An 8846-nucleotide genomic window follows, 5' to 3' on the forward strand; every position below is an offset into this window, starting at 1 on the left:
CTCCACTGACCTCTCCGGCCTCGAGGAATGACCCCCTCGGCCAGCAGGCAGCCAGGCATCGCCCTTGCTCAGGCTGTGACCCCTGCTGGGGGTCCAGGCAGCTTCCACAGGGAAGGACTAGCCTCCATCTGCCAGGAGGCCAGCCTCCCCAAGTCCCCACCTGACACAGGTCTCTGGGCCCAGTGCTCCTTCCAAAGCTGCGCCTGCTGCCGAGGGTCCGGCACAGGCTGGCCAGGCTCTCAGGCAGGGCTCCCGGCCCCCCGCTCTTCACCCGCCTCCTCACTCCCTGGGGCCCAGGCCAGGAGTTAGCCTGTCCACGCTCTGGGCTTCTCGCTCCCTTGTGGTGTCATGGCCCACTGTCCCCAGAAGACTGCGCACCATCCCTCAGCACCCCCGGAACCCTGAGGGTCCACAGGAACTAGACACTCAGTCCCGCCCCCATCTGGCCTTCCCACCCTCCAGTCCCATCTGGGCCTCTGGAAGGGGGGAGAAGTCATCCCCCCGCCTGTCCCCAGCCCACATCCACAAACACCTGTGGAAACAACTGAGTAAGAGAGAATTAGGCCAGGCCCGGTGGCACATACCCGTAATCCCAGCGGCTCCGGAGGCTGAGGTAGGAGAATCGCGAGTTCAAAGCCAGCCTCAGCAAAAGCAAGGCGCTAAGCAACTCAGCGAGAGCCTGTCTCTAAATAAAATACAAAAAAAGGGCTGGGGATGGCCTCTTCCACAAATGGTGCTGGGAAAGCTGGAAATCCACATGTAACAAAATGAAATCAAATCCCTATCTCTCACCATGCACAAAACTCAACTCAAGGACCTGGGAATTAAACCAGAGACCTTGTGCCTAATGGAAGAAAAAGTAGGCCCCAATCTCCATCATATCAGATTAGGCCCCAACTTCCTTAATACGACTCCTATAGCACAAGAATTAAAACCAAGAATCAATAAATGGGATGGATTCAAACTAAAAAGCTTCTTCTCAGCAAAAGAAAGTGAGGTGAAGAGGAAGCTTACAGATGGGAGCAAATCTTAACCACACGCACATCAGATAGAGCACTAATTTCTAGGATACATAAAGCACTCAAAAACCTGAACACCAAAAAACCTATTAGCCCAATCAATAAATGGGCCAAGGACCTGAACAGACACTTCTCAGAAGATGTTGTACAATCAATCAACAAACATATGAAAAAATGTTCATCATCTCTAGCAATTAGAGAAATGCACTAAGACCCTCCCACTCCAGTCAGAATGGAGCTATCAAGAATATAAACAACAGGGCTGGGGTTGTGGCTCAGCGGTAGGGCGCTCGCCTTGCATGTGCAAGGCCCTGGGTTCGACCCTCAGAACCACATAAAAATAAATAAAGTTATATTAAAAAAGAATAAAACAACAATAAGTGTTGGCGAGGATGTGGGAAAAAGGCACACTCACACACTGCTGGTGGAACTGCAAATTGGGAAAGCACCATGGAGAGTCCTTGGAAATCTGGGAATGGAACCACCATCTGACCCAGCTATCCCTCTCCTTGGACTATTCCCAAAGGACTTAAAGACAGCATACTACAGGGACCCAGCCACATCAATGTTACAGCAGCACAGTTCACAACAGCTAAACTGTGGAGCCAACCTAGAGGCCCTTCAGTAGATGAAAGGATTAAAAAATGTGGCAAATATACACAATGGAATATTACTCATCAATAAAAGAGAATAAAATCATGGCATCTGCAGGTAAATGGATGGTGTTGGAGAATATAATGCTGAGTGAAGTTAGCCAGTCCCAAAAACCAAAGGCTGAATATTTTCTTTGATATGAGGAGGCTGACTCATAACGGCGATGGGGGGAGCATGGGAGGAAGGGAGGGACTCTAGATAGGGCAAGGGGGAGGGAGGGGAAAGGAGCGGGCAAAGGGGTAGTAATGACAGTGGGATGAGTTAGACATCATTCCCCAAGTACGTGTGTGAAGACCCGAGTGGTGTGAAAATACTTGTGTACGATCACTGACTTGAAACACTGTGCTCGGTATGTATAATATGAAAGGGATTGCATTCTGCCATCATGTATAACAAATCAGATTAAATAAAATTTAATTTTAAAAAAGAAATATTTTTAAAAAAGGGGCCTGGGGATGTGGCTCAATAGTCGAGTGCTCCTGAGTTCAATCCCCAATATGCCCCCACAAAAAAAGAAAGAAACTTCCTGACTTAATTAGGGGCCTTATAAGGAGCCTGTAGCCGGGGCGGGGTGTAGCTCAGTGGCAGAGGCCCTGTCTAGCGTGGCAAGGCCCTGTGCTGGATGCCAACACTGCCAAAGAAGAGAGGGTCCGTGGCTGCTTCATAGTGCATGAAATCCAAACACTAATAAAACTGGATTATAGCTGGCCGTGGTGCACGCCTGTAATCCCAGAGGCACAGGTACCTGAGACAGGAGGATCTTGAGTTCAAAGCCAGCCTCAGCAAAAGTGAGGTGCTAAGCAATTCAGTGAGACCCTGTCTCTAAATAAAATACAAAATAGTGCTGGGATGTGGCTCAGTGGCTGAGTGCCCCTGAGTTCAATCCATGGTACAAAAAAAGAGAGAGAGAGAGAGAGAGACAGACCGAGAATTACAGCAGGACTCCTCCTCCAGGCCATCCCTAGGATCTATGACCAGCCAGACAGTGGGCAGCCCTGAGAAGGTTCTGGAACAGCTCTGGGCCATCCCATGTAGGCATAGAACATGTATCTGATCCAGCATGGTCCTGCAGCCCAGGCTCTGTCCCCCCACCCCACCGCCCCACCCCCTGGCCCTCAGGATGCTCCCAAGGAGCTGGTCACAAGATGTTCACATCCCAGAGGGAGGGCAGCCCCGGTGCTGGGTCCACACAGGGTTTCCGGTCTAGCAGCATCAGGGGCCAGCCAGGGCAGCACCGAGCACTCTAGAGGCAGCTGGGTCAGGCAAGAAGGCCTCCAGTCAAACGCTGGCCCTGGGAATGCTCCGTCCCCTCATCCCCACCGCACGTCCAGGGGTCAGCGGTCACTTTATTAATAGAGGTCCCTGAGGACGGGCCTCATCCCCTGGATGGTCGCCATCCTCCCTTCCTACAGTAGCAGAAAGGCCGCCCCTGTGCAGGCTTGGCCAGCGGCCCGGGGGCATCCCTCAGAGGGAGTGCAGCCTCAGCCACCACCCTGCCCGGGGCCTGCAGACGCTGCAGGAAAGGACAGGCAGGACTCCAGGACCCAGCCAGGGGCCCTCCTCCACAGCCCTGCAGGGCAAAGCACGTGGGGAAGGACTGCAGGGACAGTGAGCAGGGCCTGGCGCCAGCGTGAAGGGGGACGACCTGTGCTGAGCCACTGGCCCTCCATACACAGAGCAGTCCGGGAAGTTACTTGCCAAAAGGCCTGTCCAGCCTCCCTGCTCTGCCCCGCTCTGCCACGCCATGCCACGCAGAACGTGGAGCACAGAGAACAGCTCACCTGCTGTCCTTCCCAGCCTCCCGGCCAGGGCCTCTGAACCCCTCACTGCCAGAAGACAGGAACAGAGAAGCCACAGTGCCAGGAACGACCCCGGTCCACAGAAATGCAGCCCCTGCGCCAGGGAGGAGCTGGTGCCGAGGGTCTGGCTCCCGTGGGCCCAGGTCCTCTGCTGTGACACAGACAAAGTGGACCTCTGACAGAGCCAGGGAGAGGAGGTGGGGACACTGCCGGCTCTCACCAGGAACCCTGCAGGTGGGCCACCTCCAGGCCACTGAGGCGCCTCCCAGCACCCCACCAGCCCAGGGTCACCTTAAGGCATCCCATAAACACTCTTGTAAGCACCGGTTCCTCTCTAGGAAATGAGCCAGCCATGGCCAGGCTCTGCTGAGCCCTCCCCATGACCAAGCCGAGGTGGCTACTTGCAGCTCTGTGGTCAGACCAAGGCACAGAGTGACCAGGCCACTCGCCTAAGCCCACACAGAAGCCAGACAGTCAGCCCCGCCCAGGGGGCTGAGGCCTGGAGGTCGGGAGCCACACGGCTCCTTGCCCAGGGCCTTGCTGCCTGGCTGACCCAGCACCTCGGAACTCTGAGCGGCACCATCCCGCCCCCTGGTGGTGGCTTCGGGAATCACCCAGCGGGGCACCGCAGGAGAGGAGTTCCTGTGGCCCACAGTGGATGCCCACATATTAATGCCCAGAGGCCTGACACTGAAACCCCATTGCCCTGGGCTCTTCCCAAGCAGATGACTGCAAAGGCCAGGGATAGGAACCACTACCCAGGTAGCCCACCAGTCCCTGTAGGGCCCACAGCCACCAACTCCAAAGGGTGCTGGTTCAGTGTGGTGGCCTTCACAGTGGCCTTGAAGCTGACCCTGTGGGCCCCAACAGTCACTCCAGAAGGCTCATGATGGCCCCAGGAGGGACCCAGGTCACCAAGGCCTTCTATTTCAGAGGCAGTGGGTCCCTGATGCCATTCCAGCGCCTGTTGTTACCCTGACTCTACTGCCCCAGAGCCTCCCAGGAGCTCAGAAAGGCCAGCTGTGGTGGAGGTCTGTGCGCTGGAGGCGGGCAGCAGGGGCCAGGCTGCCCTACAACACCCTCGCCCTCGCCCCACAGACACTGCCAGGAAGCTTGTCTCCCAGAGAAACCCCTCCACCTCAGCTCTGCAGGGCTGATCTGCAGATGCCCCCACTGTCTCTCCTCTCTGGTGCCCTCCTTCCTATGGCACCCACAGCTTCCTGCTGCAAAGGGCAGGCCCACCTGGCCATCCAGAGAGCCGGGAAAAGGAAACGGACACATCCAGGTGCCCAAACTGGCCTCAGATTTTCAAACAGCTGCCTGGGTCCTGATTCACCCCCTTCCCCAGATCCAGGGCAGAGAATTCATCCCAGGCCTGAGAAATGCAGGCTCCCCAAAACCCCGGGGGCTTGGATATGAGGCTGTAACCAGGCTGAAGCAGCCTTTGTTCCGAACGGTGTGGATGGACCCCTGCCTGAAGCCAAGCATTTGATGCTTGTCCAAGAGCACTTCCCAGGGCCCAGGGACATCCTAAAACAGGGCTGGGTTCTGGCAGTATGCCAGATGGTGCCCTGTGACCTCTGGCCAGAATTAGGCCAAGGTAAAGCCATCATCAGCCTTCCTGCCTGCCTCTGGCCCCCCTCTTCCTCTCATGGCCCTCCTTCCCTGAGCCCAACGTCCTCCAGACACTCACTTCCTAGAACACAGAACTCAATCCACCAGGCTAGGAACGCACTGGCCTCAATGGGACTAACTGCGCTCACCCCCAGGCCTGGTTTCCACCAGCCCACCACCCTTCCTTACAGAGAAAGGGATTCTGCAATTTTATCTAACACAGAATTCATCAGTTTTCCTCCCTTTTCCCATGGGCATCTCAAGGGACAAGTGGCCACTAGTTGTTGGGGAAAGCTGCTTTGTGGGCAAATGACAAAAGTGCCCCTCCTATTATGAAGCAGCAGAGTTTAGAGAATAAACGCACAGGACCTGACACCACTTGTGGCCTCGGGTGAAATAATGTTTTAGTGAAGCCCATTCTCTGAAACCCTTGGGACATGCACTAAAAAAGTCATCACTGATAGTTCACCCAAGATTCCAGTTACACTGGGCACCTTGGGTTCTACCTAGTGACCCTACCAGTGACAGCTGAAAGGAAAGGTGAGCACAGGCTGGGCTCCTCCAGGTCTGTATGCTAACCCTTGCCAACCCCTCTCCATTCCCAGCTCCTAGGAGCAGGCTAGCTGGGTCCCCAACCCGACCTCCCCAGTGACAACTTGCCAGGTGCCCCTAGGAGGTTCCTCTCCTCTGTGTGCCTGCGTGTATGGAAAGTGCAAGTGAGCAAGGTGACCTCACCTTTTCTTACTTCTAGAACTTTCTCTGTAGCTCCTGATTTAACATAGAAGCCTTTGAGGATGCCCTTGGGAGGAGACTCAGCGAGGAACCTTCTAGATAACTCAGGAAATGCAGAGCAAATCCCATAGCGAACACTCGGATGGTACCATCTGTGCTTCCACCCCAGGCTACATGGACACGGGTGCAAGGGCCTTCCTAGTGTGCCTCCTCCTTCCTGGGGTGGAGGTGCGGAGGCCAGCATGCAGGCTGAGGTGGTGATCCCCATCCTGATGGGGCATGTTCAACAAGGCACTGGGATCAGAGTGGTGGTCAACAGGACCCAAGGCAAAGCACGAGGCCTAGCAGCACCAGGGACACAGGAAATGCTGCCTCAGTGAATGCAGCCAACAAACAGCCCACCGCTCACCAGTCTGCAGGGATCTCAGGAAAGGGCGGTGGCCTGCCAGGGACTTCCAGTCTGGTCCTGACTCTGCAAAGACCCTCGGCTGTCTTCCTCCATCCTGAGTCACTCTTGCTAAGTCCACAGATGAAAACTCCCCACCTGCACCCAAACACAGGCCGCCATGAAGCAGGACCCCAGGCTTCATGCCCACAGATCCCTGGGCCTGATACCTGCATCCAACTGGGAGCAAGAGCGTGTATTTTAACAATCCCAGTGTTGGGAGGGGCCTGGTCTGGCCTTCAGGAGGACCCAGCTGCCCCCTCACACTCCAAACAATCAGAGACCATGAACTTGCAGACTGAGGAAAGAGCAAGCCCTGCGCCTAACACAGCCTCCCGAGTGCAGGGCTACAGCCAAAGCCACCAGCTGTGAGCCATGACACAGGGAAGCTGACAGACAGGAGAGGAGCAGACTGTCCAACCAGCTCCTGCCCACAGCAGGGAGCTGTCGCTGTTGGCCTGTGGTCTCCTCCTTGGGACACCCTCTTTCTGATGGGGCTGGGGGCCAAGTCAGAGAACACCTGGGTGGGACCTCCCTGGCCTCGCACCCAGGTGGTGCCCAGGCCTGTGCGGGGTCTACTGCCCACCCTCGCCCTAGCTGCAACCCCTCCCCAGCCACGACAGTGGTCAGGGCAGGACCTGGCAGTGCTGAGGGCCGAGGGCATCCCTCTTAACCTCACCAGGCCACTGGGACCCCCAAGGCGAAGTTAGGGCTTAGCATTTTCACCCCCCGGGCCTCCGGGTAAGATGGCAGAGTTCAGGGTCTGGAACAAACGGAGGCCAGGTGAATGTGACCAGGACAAATGCGACTGCAGGCAGGTGGCCAGGATGTGAGGGCTGACGGTCCCCAGGCCGCAGGTCCCTGCGGACTCTGGGGCCCGCTCCAACCTCTCCTTCCGCGGCCTGAGGGCAGCCTGAGGGCAGCGTGCCGCTCCCGCGGGCTGCCTCCCCCGCGGCCCTGCCCTCCGCTGCCCCTGCTCCCCGCGCTCGCTGTCGCCAACGCGGGCTCGCCCAGCTCCCCGGCCGGGCACCCGGGGCCGAGGCGCGGCCGCCCTGCCCTCTGCGCGGTGCCCACACGGGCACGCCTGGCGCCGCGTCCTCCCGGCGCTCGGGCCACTCCGGGCCGTCTCCAGGGGAGGAGGCGGGGGTGCGCGTGTGCACACGGCCTGCGGGAGTGAGTGTGTGCACACGGCCTGCGGGAGTGAGTGTGTGCACACGGCCTGCGGGGGTGCGCGTGCGGATACGAGCGCACGCGTGGACACACCGTCGTGGTGTGACGATGAGGCTGGCGCCGCCTGGCCGTTTGAGCTCACTGGCTTTTTTTCAGAAAAGAACTGAGCCTGAGCGCCTGGCGCAGGAACGACAGCCGGATGCCAGTCTGCAGCGCCGCACCGACATCCCGGCCCGGAAGAGAACGGGCGAGCCAGAGGCGGCGCGAGCTCTGGGATTCGAACCCTCAGCGAAAGGCGGAGCGGCATGGCGCAGGCGCGGACCTGAGCGGAAGCGCAGAGCAGGCTCAGCACCCACAGTTCCGCGCGTGGGCCGCGTCCGGAAGTCCGATGCGGGGAATCTCCGATCCTCGTCCTCTGATTCGTTACCCGCCATTTCCACTTCCGCAGACAATTCGGTTCCTCTTCCCGCCGTCCGCGAGACATGTACCCATCCGTAGGAAGTGCGCGCCCGCCCTGTTTTGTTTCCGGGGGAGTAGGCTTCTTAGAAAGACACTCGTGACTTCCGGTGTTCCCCTTATCCTGATTGGCTGGATTTGTGAATTCATTAAAGCATAGGAAAAAAAAATCTGCTCTCTTCTTACTCAAATTAATAAAGGCGATCAAATGTAGTAGTGGTGACTCAATAGTCAAAGAGTTGTGACCACCTATGTCTGCTACTGATAGCGAACAGAAAGTCACCATTATCAAAAGGTGTGCAGGAAAGCGGTCCTTAAATAGCCACCTCGCGCAAACGCCAGCGTGTTGTATGAAAGGAGAGAAGGTTAGCACTCCCCTTGACAAGGATGGAAGAGGCCCTCGGGCCTGACAACACGCATACGGTTAAGGCATTGCCACCTACTTCGTGGCATCTAACCATCGTTTTTTTTTTGTTTGTTTGTTTGTTTTTCCTCTCCACCCCACCCCACCCCCGCCCCCCGTGGTCCAGGATGGAAAGGCACCTGGTACCGTGCCTGCGTGTCGCGGGCGGGTCCAAGAGTGTCCGCAAGTGCGTTAAAGCACAAGACAACTGAGAGAGCGTCAGATCCTGACGTTCTAGGGTGGGACAGTGTAGGGATAGTCACGCTCACAGGACAAACTCTGACCTCCAGGGAACAGCAGCAGAGGACGGGACATGAGGGCTGCGTGATTTTGGCAGGGGAGACAGGATCTGGTTAAGTTGATCAGTTGGCCTCAGGCACGCGCCACCACACCGGGCCTCCCTCTCTCCACTGCTCTGTCTGAAAGCTTCTGTAATAGTGACTACATTTAAGACATCCCGAATTGTTAGCAATGTTAGAAATTTGAGTTATTTATCATCTTTCCCCGCCCCCCGCCTTTTTTTAAAGTTATAGTTGGACACAAAGGTATTTACC

General features: G+C 56.9%; 1 non-coding gene across 1 annotated transcript; it reads left to right on the plus strand.

Annotated features, from left to right (window-relative positions):
• Positions 1 to 8232: 8232 nt before the first annotated feature.
• LOC124107572 (U6atac minor spliceosomal RNA) lies at positions 8233 to 8358 on the plus strand. The gene has a single exon (XR_006856466.1). It is a non-coding gene; the product is annotated as a U6atac minor spliceosomal RNA (small nuclear RNA).
• The last annotated feature ends 488 nt before the right edge of the window (positions 8359 to 8846 follow it).

This window comes from Marmota monax, unplaced genomic scaffold, assembly GCF_021218885.2.
Source record: "Marmota monax isolate L192 unplaced genomic scaffold, Marmota_monax_Labrador192_F-V1.1 WCK01_AAM20220418_F8-fsc00167, whole genome shotgun sequence".
NCBI classification, from domain to species: Eukaryota; Metazoa; Chordata; class Mammalia; order Rodentia; family Sciuridae; genus Marmota; species Marmota monax.